Source organism: Prionailurus bengalensis, chromosome A1, assembly GCF_016509475.1.
Source record: "Prionailurus bengalensis isolate Pbe53 chromosome A1, Fcat_Pben_1.1_paternal_pri, whole genome shotgun sequence".
Classification (NCBI taxonomy): Eukaryota; Metazoa; Chordata; class Mammalia; order Carnivora; family Felidae; genus Prionailurus; species Prionailurus bengalensis.
The window spans coordinates 17,123,740-17,138,876 of NC_057343.1; positions in this window are offsets into that span (position 1 = coordinate 17,123,740).

Sequence of the window (15,137 nt, forward strand, 5' to 3'; positions counted from 1 at the left end):
CTCCAAAAGCATGGAGGTTAAAGAACACCCTACTAACGAATGAGTGGGTCAACCAGGCAATTAGAGAAGAAATTAAAAAATATATGGAAACAAACGAAAATGAAAATACAACAATCCAAACGCTTTGGGACGCAGCAAAGGCAGTCCTGAGAGGAAAATACATTGCAATCCAGGCCTATCTCAAGAAACAAGAAAAATCCCAAATACAAAATCTAACAGCACACCTAAAGGAACTAGAAGCAGAACAGCAAAGGCAGCCTAAGCCCAGCAGAAGAAGAGAAATAATAAAGATCAGAGCAGAAATAAACAATATAGAAACTAAAAAAACTGTAGAGCAGATCAACGAAACCAAGAGTTGGTTTTTTGAAAAAATAAACAAAATTGACAAACCTCTAGCCAGGCTTCTCAAAAAGAAAAGGGAGATGACCCAAATAGATAAAATCATGAATGAAAATGGAATTATTACAACCAATCCCTCAGAGATACAAACAATTATCAGGGAATACTATGAAAACTTATATGCCAACAAATTGGACAACCTGGAAGAAATGGACGAATTCCTGAACACCCACACGCTTCCAAAACTCAATCAGGAGGAAATAGAAAGCTTGAACAGACCCATAACCAGCGAAGAAATTGAATCGGTTATCAAAAATCTCCCAACAAATAAGAGTCCAGGACCAGATGGCTTCCCAGGGGAGTTCTACCAGACGTTTAAAGCAGAGATCATACCTATCCTTCTCAAGCTATTCCAAGAAATAGAAAGGGAAGGAAAACTTCCAGACTCATTCTATGAAGCCAGTATTACTTTGATTCCTAAACCAGACAGAGACCCAGTAAAAAAAGAGAACTACAGGCCAATATCCCTGATGAATATGGATGCAAAAATTCTCAATAAGATACTAGCAAATCGAATTCAACGGCATATAAAAAGAATTATTCACCATGATCAAGTGGGATTCATTCCTGGGATGCAGGGCTGGTTCAACATTCGCAAATCAATCAACGTGATACATCACATTAACAAAAAAAGAGAGAAGAACCATATGATCCTGTCAATCGATGCAGAAAAGGCCTTCGACAAAATCCAGCACCCTTTCTTAATAAAAACCCTTGAGAAAGTCGGGATAGAAGGAACATACTTAAAGATCATAAAAGCCATTTATGAAAAGCCCACAGCTAACATCATCCTCAACGGGGAAAAACTGAAAGCTTTTTCCCTGAGATCAGGAACACGACAAGGATGCCCACTCTCACCGCTGCTGTTTAACATAGTGCTGGAAGTTCTAGCATCAGCAATCAGACAACAAAAGGAAATCAAAGGCATCAAAATTGGCAAAGATGAAGTCAAGCTTTCGCTTTTTGCAGATGACATGATATTATACATGGAAAATCCGATAGACTCCACCGAAAGTCTGCTAGAACTGATACAGGAATTCAGCAAAGTTGCAGGATACAAAATCAATGTACAGAAATCAGTTGCATTCTTATACACTAACAATGAAGCAACAGAAAGACAAATAAAGAAACTGATCCCATTCACAATTGCACCAAGAAGCATAAAATACCTAGGAATAAATCTAACCAAAGATGTAAAGGATCTGTATGCTGAAAACTATAGAAAGCTTATGAAGGAAATTGAAGAAGATTTAAAGAAATGGAAAGACATTCCCTGCTCATGGATTGGAAAAATAAATATTGTCAAAATGTCAATACTACCCAAAGCTATCTACACATTCAATGCAATCCCAATCAAAACTGCACCAGCATTCTTCTCGAAACTAGAACAAGCCATCCTAAAATTCATATGGAACCACAAAAGGCCCCGAATAGCCAAAGGAATTTTGAAGAAGAAGACCAAAGCAGGAGGCATCACAATCCCAGACTTTAGCCTCTACTACAAAGCTGTCATCATCAAGACAGCATGGTATTGGCACCAAAACAGACACATCGACCAATGGAATAGAATAGAAACCCCAGAACTAGACCCACAAACGTATGGCCAACTCATCTTTGACAAAGCAGGAAAGAACATCCAATGGAAAAAAGACAGCCTCTTTAACAAATGGTGCTGGGAGAACTGGACAGCAACATGCAGAAGGTTGAAACTAGACCACTTTCTCACACCATTCACAAAAATAAACTCAAAATGGATAAAGGACCTAAATGTGAGACAGGAAACCATCAAAACCTTAGAGGAGAAAGCAGGAAAAGACCTCTCTGACCTCAGCCGTAGCAATCTCTTACTCGACACATCCCCAAAGGCAAGGGAATTAAAAGCAAAAGTGAATTACTGGGACCTTATGAAGATAAAAAGCTTCTGCACAGCAAAGGAAACAACCAACAAAACTAAAAGGCAACCAACGGAATGGGAAAAGATATTCGCAAATGACATATCGGACAAAGGGCTAGTATCCAAAATCTATAAAGAGCTCACCAAACTCCACACCCAAAAAACAAATAACCCAGTGAAGAAATGGGCAGAAAACATGAATAGACACTTCTCTAAAGAAGATATCCGGATGGCCAACAGGCACATGAAAAGATGTTCAGCGTCGCTCCTTATCAGGGAAATACAAATCAAAACCACACTCAGGTATCACCTCACGCCAGTCAGAGTGGCCAAAATGAACAAATCAGGAGACTATAGATGCTGGAGAGGATGTGGAGAAACGGGAACCCTCTTGCACTGTTGGTGGGAATGCAAATTGGTGCAGCCGCTCTGGAAAGCAGTGTGGAGGTTCCTCAGAAAATTAAAAATAGACCTACCCTATGACCCAGCAATAGCACTGCTAGGAATTTATCCAAGGGATACAGGAGCACTGATGCATAGGGCCACTTGTACCCCAATGTTCATAGCAGCACTCTCAACAATAGCCAAATTATGGAAAGAGCCTAAATGTCCATCAACTGATGAATGGATAAAGAAATTGTGGTTTATATACACAATGGAATATTACATGGCAATGAGAAAAAATGAAATATGGCCTTTTGTAGCAACGTGGATGGAACTGGAGAGTGTGATGCTAAGTGAAATAAGCCATACAGAGAAAGACAGATACCATATGGTCTCACTCTTATGTGGATCCTGAGAAACTTAACAGGAACCCATGGGGGAGGGGAAGGAAAAAAAAAAAAAAGAGGTTAGAATGGGAGAGAGCCAAAGCATAAGAGACTGTTAAAAACTGAGAACAAACTGAGGGTTGATGGGGGGTGGGAGGGAGGAAAGGGTGGGTGATGGGTATTGAGGAGGGCACCTTTTGGGATGAGCACTGGGTGTTGTATGGAAACCAATTTGTCAATAAATTTCAGAAAAAAAAAATAAATAAAAATAAAGCTAAAAAAAAAAATAAAAAAAAAATAAAAAAGAAATATCAAAATCTAAAAAAAAAAATAATAAAAAAAAAATAAAGAAGATGTAACATATATACAATGGAATATTACTTAGCCATACAAAGGAATGAAATCTTTCCATTTGCAACAACATGGATGGAGCTAGAGAGTGTTGTATTTATTAGTATTTACTGTAACTAGATCCATCACTTGAAAGAACTCAGAATACAATAAATACCACTGAAGATTTTGGTGATTACTTTCATCATGGGTTTGTTTGTTCCTTTATGGTTCTCCACAAAATTAGCAGTCAGACAACCTGGAAGGGAGTTTCAGCTTTGCCCATTGGTTATGACATTTTGATAGGAAACAGTTCAAGTCTTGCAGTGACCTTTGCATCTAGAAGTGACGGTAAAAGTCCACACTGCATAATGGTTAAGGCCATGCGTTCTAGCGTTAGAAAAACCTGGGTTCTAATCCCAGCTCTGGCACATTCCAGGTGTGTGATATTGGGCATGCATTCAATCTGTCTCTACTTTAATTTCCCCAGTTGTAAAAGTAAAGTAAGATTTAAAATAATAATTATTATTATTACACATGATAATATAATAAATTTAAAATCAGAAAATAATGAGACTTGAATGTGACATTACATATAAAATTCTTAGCAAATCTTAGGGTAGACAGTAAATAATAAAGAAAGGTTAACTCCATTAACCTTTCTTGAAAAGGATAACGGTGCATGTCATAGCCACTCGTAAATAATACATGAATGCTAATTTAGCATCGATGTGATTATTGTAGTGCACCAGCAATATCACATATATACCTACAACATACCCTCTCTACACGCTAATCATCAAGACAAAGCTAAAATATGTTTCTAAGGAAACGCAGTGGAAAATTAGTTCTTCACCTGAAAAATGTCCTAATTAATTTCTAAAAAAATAAAGAAAAAAAATGAAAGCACAAAAAAGTTTATAAGGATTTTAAGTAGGATAACTTCTATGTCCATTCTCCTAAAAGCCCTCTGCTAACCACCATAAAATGACAGCCATTCAGGAACTAAGAAGTTAGAATATGATTGGTTAATCTCATATTTATATTCATTTTCCATTTCTCAGTCACACTTAAATTTATTGTAATAGCATTTTAAATACTTTTTTTTTTTACTTTAGAGAGCGAGAGCACAAGGGAGAGAGGGAAAGAGAGAGGAAGGGAGGGAGAGAGAGAGAGAATCTTAAGCAGGCTCCACACTCAGCACAGAGCCTGATGCAGGGCTTGATCCCACAACTCTGGGATTGTGACTACAGCCGAAATCAAGAGTTGGATGCTCAACCGACTGAGTCACCCAGGTGCCCCTAATCCACTTTCAAACTACATTTTTAACTACTCCCAAAACCACGTGTACTCTGAATTTTTCTCTCTCTGCTCGGAATATTGTCCTCTCTGCACTGCCTACCACCACATGCTTATTCAACTCATGACCTTGCATATATTCTTAAATTTTTGCTTCAAATTTCACCTTCAGGATGCCTTCCTTGTTTCCCTCAGGTGAAATTAAGAATTTTCTCTTCTGTCTTTCTTTAATGCTACGTATAGAACCTCAAATACATTTCCTCTTGAATTTTGATTTGTTCTCGCATGCCTTCATTCTCCCATCAGAATATAAACTTGGGAATCAGAGACCATTTCCAAGTCATTTTTGTATTTTATATGCTTATCACAACGTGTGGAACATGGTAGACACTTATTAAACCTCTGTGAAATATCATTCAAAATGGAAAGAGGATTCTAAGACGTTAGCCAGGAAGAGGCTTTTCCCATTTATGACAAGTAAGTAATTCCTATAAGAAAGCGGTCTAGGGGCGCCTGGGTGGCGCAGTCGGTTAAGCGTCCGACTTCAGCCAGGTCACGATCTCGCGGTCCGGGAGTTCGAGCCCCGCGTCAGGCTCTGGGCTGATGGCTCAGAGCCTGGAGCCTGTTTCCGATTCTGTGTCTCCCTCTCTCTCTGCCCCTCCCCCGTTCATGCTCTGTCTCTCTCTGTCCCAAAAATAAATAAAAACGTTAAAAAAAAAAATTAAAAAAAAAAAAAGAAAGCGGTCTAACATTCAGGGCAAAATTGTTACATCCATAATTTCTAATTGTTATTTATTTTGACATAAGTGAATAGCTTAGTTCATCGACATTATTAAAGTTGAATTTTTCTTATATGCATTTTAATATTTTTTTAAAAAGTTTAACTAGGGGTGCCCAGTGGCTCAGTCAGTTAGGCGCCCAACTCTTGGTTTTCGGTTCAGGTCATGATCTCTTGGTTGGTGAGTTCAAGCCCCGCATGGAGCTTTGCTCTGAAAATGTAGAGCTTGCTGGGGATACATTCTCTCTCTCTCTCTCTCTCCCTCATTCTGCCCCACCCCCACTCGCTCTCTCTGTCTCTCTGTATAAACAAGCTTACCAAAAAAAGCCTAACTGGAGAAATATAAAAGACATCAAATACCTAATTCTTTTTCTGTCTCTGAGGTTTTATACATACATAACTGCAATTTTTTTCTACATTAGATGTAGAATGAGAAAAAGAGTATGAAAGTGTAAGTGATTCAGTGACACTTTACAACATGGAATTTGAAGTCGAGTTTTCCTGGCATACGCAATGTGCAGAGGCTTGCTATCGATGACTAGCACTTACTCCCAGCGTCGGTCAGCCTCCTCTCCCTTTTGTGGGAAGGCAGCAATGTGAACGAATTCCAGCTTCATGCTTTCCAGCCGTTATTCATCGTTTTCAAACACGGTCATCCTAGACCAGCCCTATCTGGAGACAGCACTCTTCAAAGGAACCAGAAGCACAGTGAGGCTTAAAATATCACTCAACAGAAAGATAATGATGCTTTGGCAAGGTTGCATGATTTGATCGTTAGCTCTTTCGTAAGTGCCACTAAGTACCTCTTTGGCCAAGCATCAGGTTTAGCAAACAATGTGTAATTCAAATCTCCAGCGAGATTGGGCAGGAATGCGCACTGACTAATCAGGGCAGTGCAGAATGAGAAAGCAAAGCACTGTGGGTGCTCAGCTCCACCTGCTTATCTGTAAGGCAGCTCTCCTGGGGCTGATTCGGGCCACTGCGGCCGCATGTACAGTAGCCAGAAATAGGAAATAAGTCGACTTAGGTTGCTATCCCTGATGCCATAATTATCAATGGTCTTTTCTAACAGAAAATTAATTAAGTTTAACAAAAATCACAACAGCGGTTTAAAAATAGCAAGCATCAAACTATTAGTGAAAAGAGAATAGCCTTTCAGTGACCTTAAAGCATCCCTAGAAGGAAGGAAACTCCTCTGCGCTAGGCCCTTCACCAAGGGCACTCGCTTTCACCTTTACCAGAACACTGTACATTTAGTGTTGTTGTGCCTATTTCACAGGTTGAGGAAACTGAGGCTCAGAGAAGTTACATATCTTTTCAAGACCTCCCGTTTGGGAGGTATCACATCTAATATTTGAACTCCAGAATCTAATTTCATTTCCACGATAGCAAACACATCTTTATTTTATTCTTGGACTTAGTATTTCTAGGTCCTATAAATCCTCCTTTCCCAATCCTAACCCGTGTTTCTGTATTCTCATTTCCTTTTCTCTTACACTTTCTAAAACCTTAGGAGAAAGAACCAACTTCATTGCATGCTTCTTATGATTTTGTCCATAACCCTCAAAACCTCCACCAAGGGTAGGTGAATTCTAGACGCTTCTTTTCTGATGTGTGCACTTTCTTGTTCTAGGAGCTCAGTTTTCGAACATGATATCAACTATGTTTCAGAGTGGACTCAGAAACAGGTAAAGAGAAAGCAGTGGCCTCCGTGGAGTTGCTTCATTGGAAAGAAGCTCTCGCCATTAGCGATGGGAGCAAAGGTGTCCTTGTTACACTTTGCTTATATTCACGTGTAAAGTGTGAAAACTTCATCTTGTACCCAAAGCTAGTTTACCCTGGCTTTTTGCAGAAAACAAACATTTCACTTGACTTTCGGGTTATTTTTTCCTGATTCTAATTTTTCAGACCAATGAGCAACAGCCACTAGAGAACAAATTTATGGCAAGGCCTTAAATTCCTGGAAATGTTTTCTAATTAGATCCTAGTTATACAAGATTATTTATTTTTAGATATGTACCAAGATTTGAATTTTTAGCCTCTTGATTTTAGATTACAGATAAACTAGCAATGTTTGTAATTTGCCTAACGATTCCTATCAGCTGATCAGTCTCACCACCACCACCGCCACCTTATACCCTCCATGTACAACCCCTCCCTGAAGACTTCAGTACCTGCTGTGTTGTCTGTCTGTCTACCTAACTCCCGTCATCAGCCTGGCCAACAACTACCATCACTGATAGCACATATGATCCCCCAGAAACCCAGTCCTTTGATGTCCAAGGATCTTTACCTCTGTCCTCCAGTCCACTCAAAGTACCCTGATCATGGTTTCAAACTAGTTAATGTCATCCCCCCAAATGGCTCTTCTATATTATTCTCAAATTCAGAGCAATTACAATATACTGTAATTACGACTATCTCATTCTATTGTTCAAACCACATCAATTCCTCTACCTCATCAACACCTCTGATTCTACTGTTTCCCCACCTAAAGTCCATACCTGTGTTTACTTCCTTCATTTAAGCTTGGATCCCAGAGCATTTTTCCCCCACTGGCCTGCCATTTTCCTCAACTATCTTGCCCTACTCCCATGCACAGATGCTTGTGAAACCCCCTCTACCAGTCCTGAGGCTGCTGGGACTGAGATGAGTGTGTCTACTGACTCATGGGGCTCTGTCCTAACAGGGCCTTTCATTACCATCCTCTCCTGTCCCCAGGAAGTTCTTCTTAATTGCCCTTACAGCCCTGTTTAACTTTGCTGGAACTTATTACCCAACCATCTCCCTCTCCTCCATATTTAGTTTTTTTTTTACTTATTTATTAAATTATGAAATATTTATTGAACACCTATTATTTGCCAGACCCTAACCTCAGCAAATGGCCTCCACTCCTACCTTGCAAAGAAAATGGGGTCCATTAGCGGAGTAAGTCTTCAGGTTCTTGTCATGCCACCTATGTACTGCCCAGCATTCCTACTCACCCTTCCCTGCTTCCCTCTGTAGGAAAGGGTTCCCACTCTCATTCTATTTAAGTATCACAGACGCTTCCACCCAAAGATGCTTCCATCCTTCCATCCATGCTTGGTTTTGTACTCCCTTAACACCTGCTCTCCTTGTCCCCAGTGTCTTCCTTTCTACTGCCTCCATGCAGCTAGCATGAAAACGTCCTCAATCTCTCTAAATTAGAAAACAAACCAAGCAAAACAAACAAACAAGCCTCTCCTGCCTGTACTTTCCATTCTGGCTACTGTCTTTCTTTCTTTTACATCAACTGACTCACTTCTAATTTACTCCTCAGCCTCCTGCAAACCAACTTCCCTTTGCATCAATTTATCATATCACTCACCGAGGTGATCAGTGTTCTCGGTGTTGATATACCTACCCATGGACACTTGATAGTGTTTATCTTCACCCTTATGAAATGTTTGACACTCTTACCTGCTATCCCTCCCTTAACTTCAGAGACATGTTGGGCTCCTGGTTTTCTTCTCATCCTGTCAGGTTCTTGGTGGGTCCCTCATTCTCTCTGCCCTGTGCTTTGAGTTTAAAGTCCAGATCCAACATGGCAAACCTTTGTCTTCTCCCCACAGACTCCTGGCTTCCTCTCAATCACAACACAGACCGTTTCACTTTTCCTTGTCCCCAACACCTTCCATTTTCACTTTGGTCTGGCAATGCTTACTCGTTCACCAGCATCACCTTCTCTTGGACCTTTCCCTAGACTTCCATAGCACTAATCACCCAATATTGAAATTGCCTGTCTCTCCATTGGACTCTAAACTTCTTGGAAGCTCAAATTATGAGGAATATATTGGGGTTTTTTTCTTTAGCACAGGACCTGGCATATAGGGGCTCAGTGATTTTAAATTTATATTATTTATTAATTCTGGGCATGTATCTTTTCTCTGTACCTCAGCCAAACTTTCCTTAATACTTATACTTTCCCATAAGATATCTCAAAGATATAAGCTCCCTATTCGATGCTTAAGCATTGTTCTCTTAGATGTAGTACTTTGTAGGTACACATTATTAACATTCAAAACAATTCAACTGGTCATAACATTATAAGAGAAGAGTAAGAAGTCAAGCTCCTATAGAGTTTAGTATGCATGATAAATTCTATTTTAATTGAAATGTTCTCTCAAGGTCAGAGAATGAAGTCACATATTACAACATGCCACTAAGTCCTACACTAAAATAGTAGCAAACATGAAGAGACAGCCATCAGTGGAACAAAACCAACATTTCATAGCCCAAGTACACAGCGGACAGTGTACCATTTCCTATTGCTGCTGTAACAAAATACCACAAGTTTAGTGACTGAAACCCACACAAATGAATCATCTTACCACTCTTTAGCTCAGAAGCCCAACACAGGTCTCACTGGATAAATCCAAGTGTAAGGCAAGGTTGAAGCCTTTCTGGCAGCTTTACGGGAGAATTCACATCCTTGTCCTTTCTAGCTTCTCAAGGCTGCCTCAATTCCCTGCTCAAGGACCTCTTCCTTCATCTTAAAGATGAAAGGCTTTAAAAGCCAGCAACAAGGCATCTGTCCGATTTTCATTCCATCAACACACCTCTTTCTCTGATAACAGCCAAGAGATTTTCTTCTCTTAAGGATTTATATGATTCAATTGTCCTCACCTGGATAATTTATGATAATCCACCCATTTCAATGTCTTTAACCTTAATAATGCCTGCAAATTTCCTTTCCCATATAAAGTAACATATTTACAGGGTTTTGGGATTAAGACATGGAGATCTTCATTTGGGAGACAATTATTCTGCATACTGCCTACATTTAGTATATATAAAAGTGAGATCTCATATCAAGGATATGAGAAAAAGGATGAAAAAGGAGAAAAGGATGGATTTCTTTTTTTTTAATTTTTTTTAATGTTTGTTTATTTTTAAGAGAGAGTGACAGAGTGCAAGCAGAGGAGAGGCAGAGAGAAATGGGGACACAGAATCTGAAGCAGTTTCCAGGCTCAGAGGCTCTGTCAGCACAGAGCCGGATGCAGGGCTCAAACCCACAATCCGTGAGATAATGACCTGAGCTGAAGTCAGATGCTTAACTGACTCAGCCACCTAGGTGCCCAATTCATTGTTCTTTCAATCGAGAATATATTCTTCCTCACTTCTCTAGAGTGGAAATTTTACTAGACAATGAACAATAATAGCTGGAGAGTGCTTCACATGGATCAAAAGAATGAATGAACCACAACAACAAAGTGCAAAGTTATAATCCCTATTGCAATTAACATATAGACAAAGTCCACAATGATGACAACGTTGTTCTTTTAAAAGTTTTTAATGTTGGGGCGCCTGGGTGGCGCAGTCGGTTAAGCGTCCGACTTCACCCAGGTCACGATCTCGCGGTCCCGGAGTTCGAGCCCCGTGTCGGGCTCTGGGCTGATGGCTCAGAGCCTGGAGCCTGTTTCCGATTCTGTGTCTCCCTCTCTCTCTGCCCCTCCCCCGTTCATGCTCTGTCTCTCTCTGTCCCAAAAATAAATAAACGTTGAAAAAAAAGATTTAAAAAAAAATTTAAAAGTTTTTAATGTTTATTTATTTTCGAGAGAGAGAAAGAGGGAGGGGAAGAGAAAGAGATAGAGAGACACAGAATCTGAAGCAGGCTCCCAATGCAGGGCTGGAACCTATGAACCATGAGATCATGACCTGAGCTGAAGTCGGACGCTTAACCGACTGAGCCACCCAGGTGCCCCAAGGATGGATTTCTTAATAAATGATATTGGATCAATCATACAGACATTTGGACAAAGACAAATTATACCTGTATCTCACAGTCTCATGAGAATAAAGTCCTTAGATTAGAGCTCTAAATGTACAAACATAAATAAATAAATCATACATATACCCCAAAATGAGAAAACATGAAAGACTGATAAATTTGACCTCATTATAGAACGTCAAAATTCAAATTACAAGAGAATACATTTTCAGTTTTCATTAGGGAAAGAAAAGTTAACCTCGCTGAGATAAAAATAACTCTTAAAAATAGAAAAGATGAAATTACAATTAACATTGACAAAGGAGGGACACCCAGGTGGCTGTCAGTTAAGCATCTGACTGTTAACCTCAGCTCAGTCCGTGATCTCCCATTTCATGAGATCGAGCCCCACAAGGGGCTTTATGCAGATGGCACAGAGCCCATTGGGGATTCTCTCTCTCCCGGGCTCTGCCCCGCCCCCTGCATGGGTGCTGGCTCTTTCTCTTCTTTTCTGTATCTCTCTCAAAAGAAATAAATAAACACTTAACTAATTGATTAACTAATTAAAATGGACAAAAGATATGAACACAGTTCACAAAAATAAAAGTAAAAAGTCCTAGCCATAAAGAAAAAAATTATCAGTCTCTCTCATAATTGGAAAGACATAAACTAAAATCATACTATGATATCATTTCTTTTCTACTAGGTTAAAAAATATTGAGAAACTTGGTAATGTGCTCTGTGGTAAAGCTTTAAAGTTACAAACACTCAAGTACATTCTTAGAGAAGTACAACATGATGCAAACCCGATGGAAGACAACCTGCTGATAGTTAATAAAATTATATACACATATATCCTTTGGCTTAGTAAGAATTTCTAAGAATCTACCTGAACTCCAGTTTGATGAGTGAGAAAGGACAGTGTCTAGGAAAGAAAATGGGATGTTTTCAAAGATAAATTATTAATTGTATTTAGTATGTTTCCTTTTGTGTGACACTGAAATATGTATATATGTATAAATTTTACATATATATATGTATATGTATATATATATATATATATATATATATATATATATATATATATAAAGTTTGCTCGGTTTTGCTACAAAGAAACACAGGAAAGATAGATAGAAATTAATGACAATTGTCAACCATAGGATGTGGATAGGAACCTGATGAAGGAAATAGAAGGTGAAGAAAAACCTTCTTTATACTTTTTAATATAAATTTGACTCTTAAAGTTCTAAATGATTTACATATTGAAATATTAAAATTAAATCAAAGAGAAAAAAAACAAGCTCTAACATTGAGCACACTGAAAGAAATGAAGCTTGTTGTGTACAACATTGTGCATGTTAGCATACGAAGTAAATGATTACAAGGAACTTGAACGTAGTACTCCATAGATCCATAGTGGGATGTATTCTGAGGATAAAATAACTCGACGCTATGTCTTAGTGACGGCAGTGCTATTGGTACTGCACTTTGGAAAATATTCCAGTTGTATCACAGGATGAAGCAAATAAGTCAATACCATAATGTTGTTGGGAATTCTGACTTTCAGTGTAAGAGAAAAGACATTCAAAGAAACATAAAAATTGAACTGTATTGTTAAATTGTGGTGAAAATTCATTTTTTTAAAGCATAGGTTTCCTGGCTCTATTCACAGAAAAAGCCTAGAAACAACGACTCACCAGTAGCCACGAGCAACCCTAGCATCCAGATTTTTGTTTCTAAGTAACATTGGCATTAGGTCCGATCCACTGAGAAGCAGACACCAGAGTTGATTTCAGTGTGCAAGAGGCTTCAAGGAGGCATCAAGCCAGGATGCAGGCCTGAACTACACAGGAGGAAGAGGAGGAGGGGAGGAAAAGGATCAGATGGGAAGAGTCTTGAACTGCTGCATGGACTGCGGCACAGAAAAGATCAGCCAGGCCAGCTGAGAGTCCTCATGCAAAGTTCAGCCGTCAGCAGAGTCTTGTATCTTGCCAGATTGAGCCTGTCTTCGTAGCCTTGCCATGCTCAGTCCTTTGATGGAAGAAGCCATAAGAAGCATGGCCTCCATTTTAGTCATGGATCCAGATGAGGAGTAACTCGTGCTGTCAGCCAGTTACGTTTCCCATGGCAGGAGATTGGAGTGGTGCATTTCCATGGCCATCACAGCATTCCCCCTCGCCAAAAGGAAATTTTGGATTCTTTGGACAGATGACTGATTCCAGTTCTGGGCAGGAAAAGTAAGAAGTAAAGCTAGGATATTTTGTATCAAAAAATGAAGAAATACTCAAAGGCTACGAGGGTCATCTATGGAAGGGCTCAGGAGCTATCCTGAAGTGGTTACCACTGACCAAATTTGGGGTAATATGTGCACTGCCTCAAAAAGAATATTGAGGGGTGCCTGGGTGGCTCAGTCAGTTAAGCATCTGACTCTTGATTTCGGCTCAGGTCATCATCTCACGATTGGTGAGTTCGAGCCCCACATCAGGCTCTCTGCTCTCAGCACAGAGCCCACTTCGAATCCTCTGCCCCCCTCTCTCTCTCTGCGCCTCACCTGCGCTCTCTCTCTCTCTCAAAAATAAACAAACATTGAAAAAATAGAATACTGAGAACAACTGATGGTTACCAGGGGGAGGGGGTTGGGAGATGGGTAAAACAGGTGATGGAGATTAAGGAGTACACTTGTGATGAGTACCGGATGTTGAGTATTGAATCACGAACTGTACACCTGAAATTAATATTACACTGTAGGGTAACTAACTGGAATTTAAATAAAAACTTTTAAAATTTTTAAATAAAAAGGAATATTGAACCTAATTTAACATATGAATAAGTTAAAATCTAAGAATTTATAGTATAATGACACTTTAAAAATTAAAAAAGAAGAAAAAAGGGAAGCTTTTTTTACAGAACAATCTAGTGTAAATAGAAGTAGAAATAATATATCTTAAAAATCACCAATTTGGAACCTCCAATGTAATGACTGATACAGGTACAGAGCATCAGTGGATGCGAAAACCAGTAGATAAAAGATAGTTTGGCAACAGGTAAAAAGTTCCTATTGAAAAATATACTTTTATCATGAAGAGACATGACAATTACAACCTTCAGTGATCAAAACAACCATCACTTAAAGTAGACAACTCAACAGTGGGAGCCTTCCTCTGCGATAGTACAAAAGTGAAATGCACACCATCACCTATGAAATATTTTTTTCTCTCCAAATTTAGCCTGAATCTAATCAACTATTATACCTAACAGGATTCAGGAGGGACTTAAAATGATTAATGATGAAATAACCAGACAAATACAGAATGTAAGATGTTCTAAGAAAACTGGCTTAGATCCTTCCAAAAGATAAAGTTAGACAGAAAAAGAGGGAGAGAGAGAGAGAATGGCTACCTCTAGACTGAATGAGTCATCATCACCAATTTCTGAATCTCAATTGGATCTTGGACCAAATAAAGTATCTACAAAAGACATTCTTGGAACAATGAGAGAGATTTGAACCAAGACTGGATATTCAACAACATTGTGAAGTAATTGTTTAATTTTCTAACGATGATAGTGTGATTATATAGCAGAATGTCCTTATTCTTAGTAAAGTCATGGTCAAGGATTTCAGAGTGAAATGTTATGATCTTTTCCAATTACTTTTATATTATATAATACATATGGCATACATAGGTCAGGGAGTAGATAGAGGGATGATAGATAGATAGATAGATGATAGATGATAGATAGATAGATGATAGATAGAAAAAGCAAATATAAAACATTTAATACATGGAGGTAGAGAATGTGTGTGTTTATTATAACCTTTCAACTTCTCTGCATATTTGAAATTTTCATAATAAAATTTAGTAATAAAAAGATAGTCTTAGATAAAGATAGCATAAGAAATGAAGGCAAGGCACTTTTTAGCTACTGTAAGAAAAG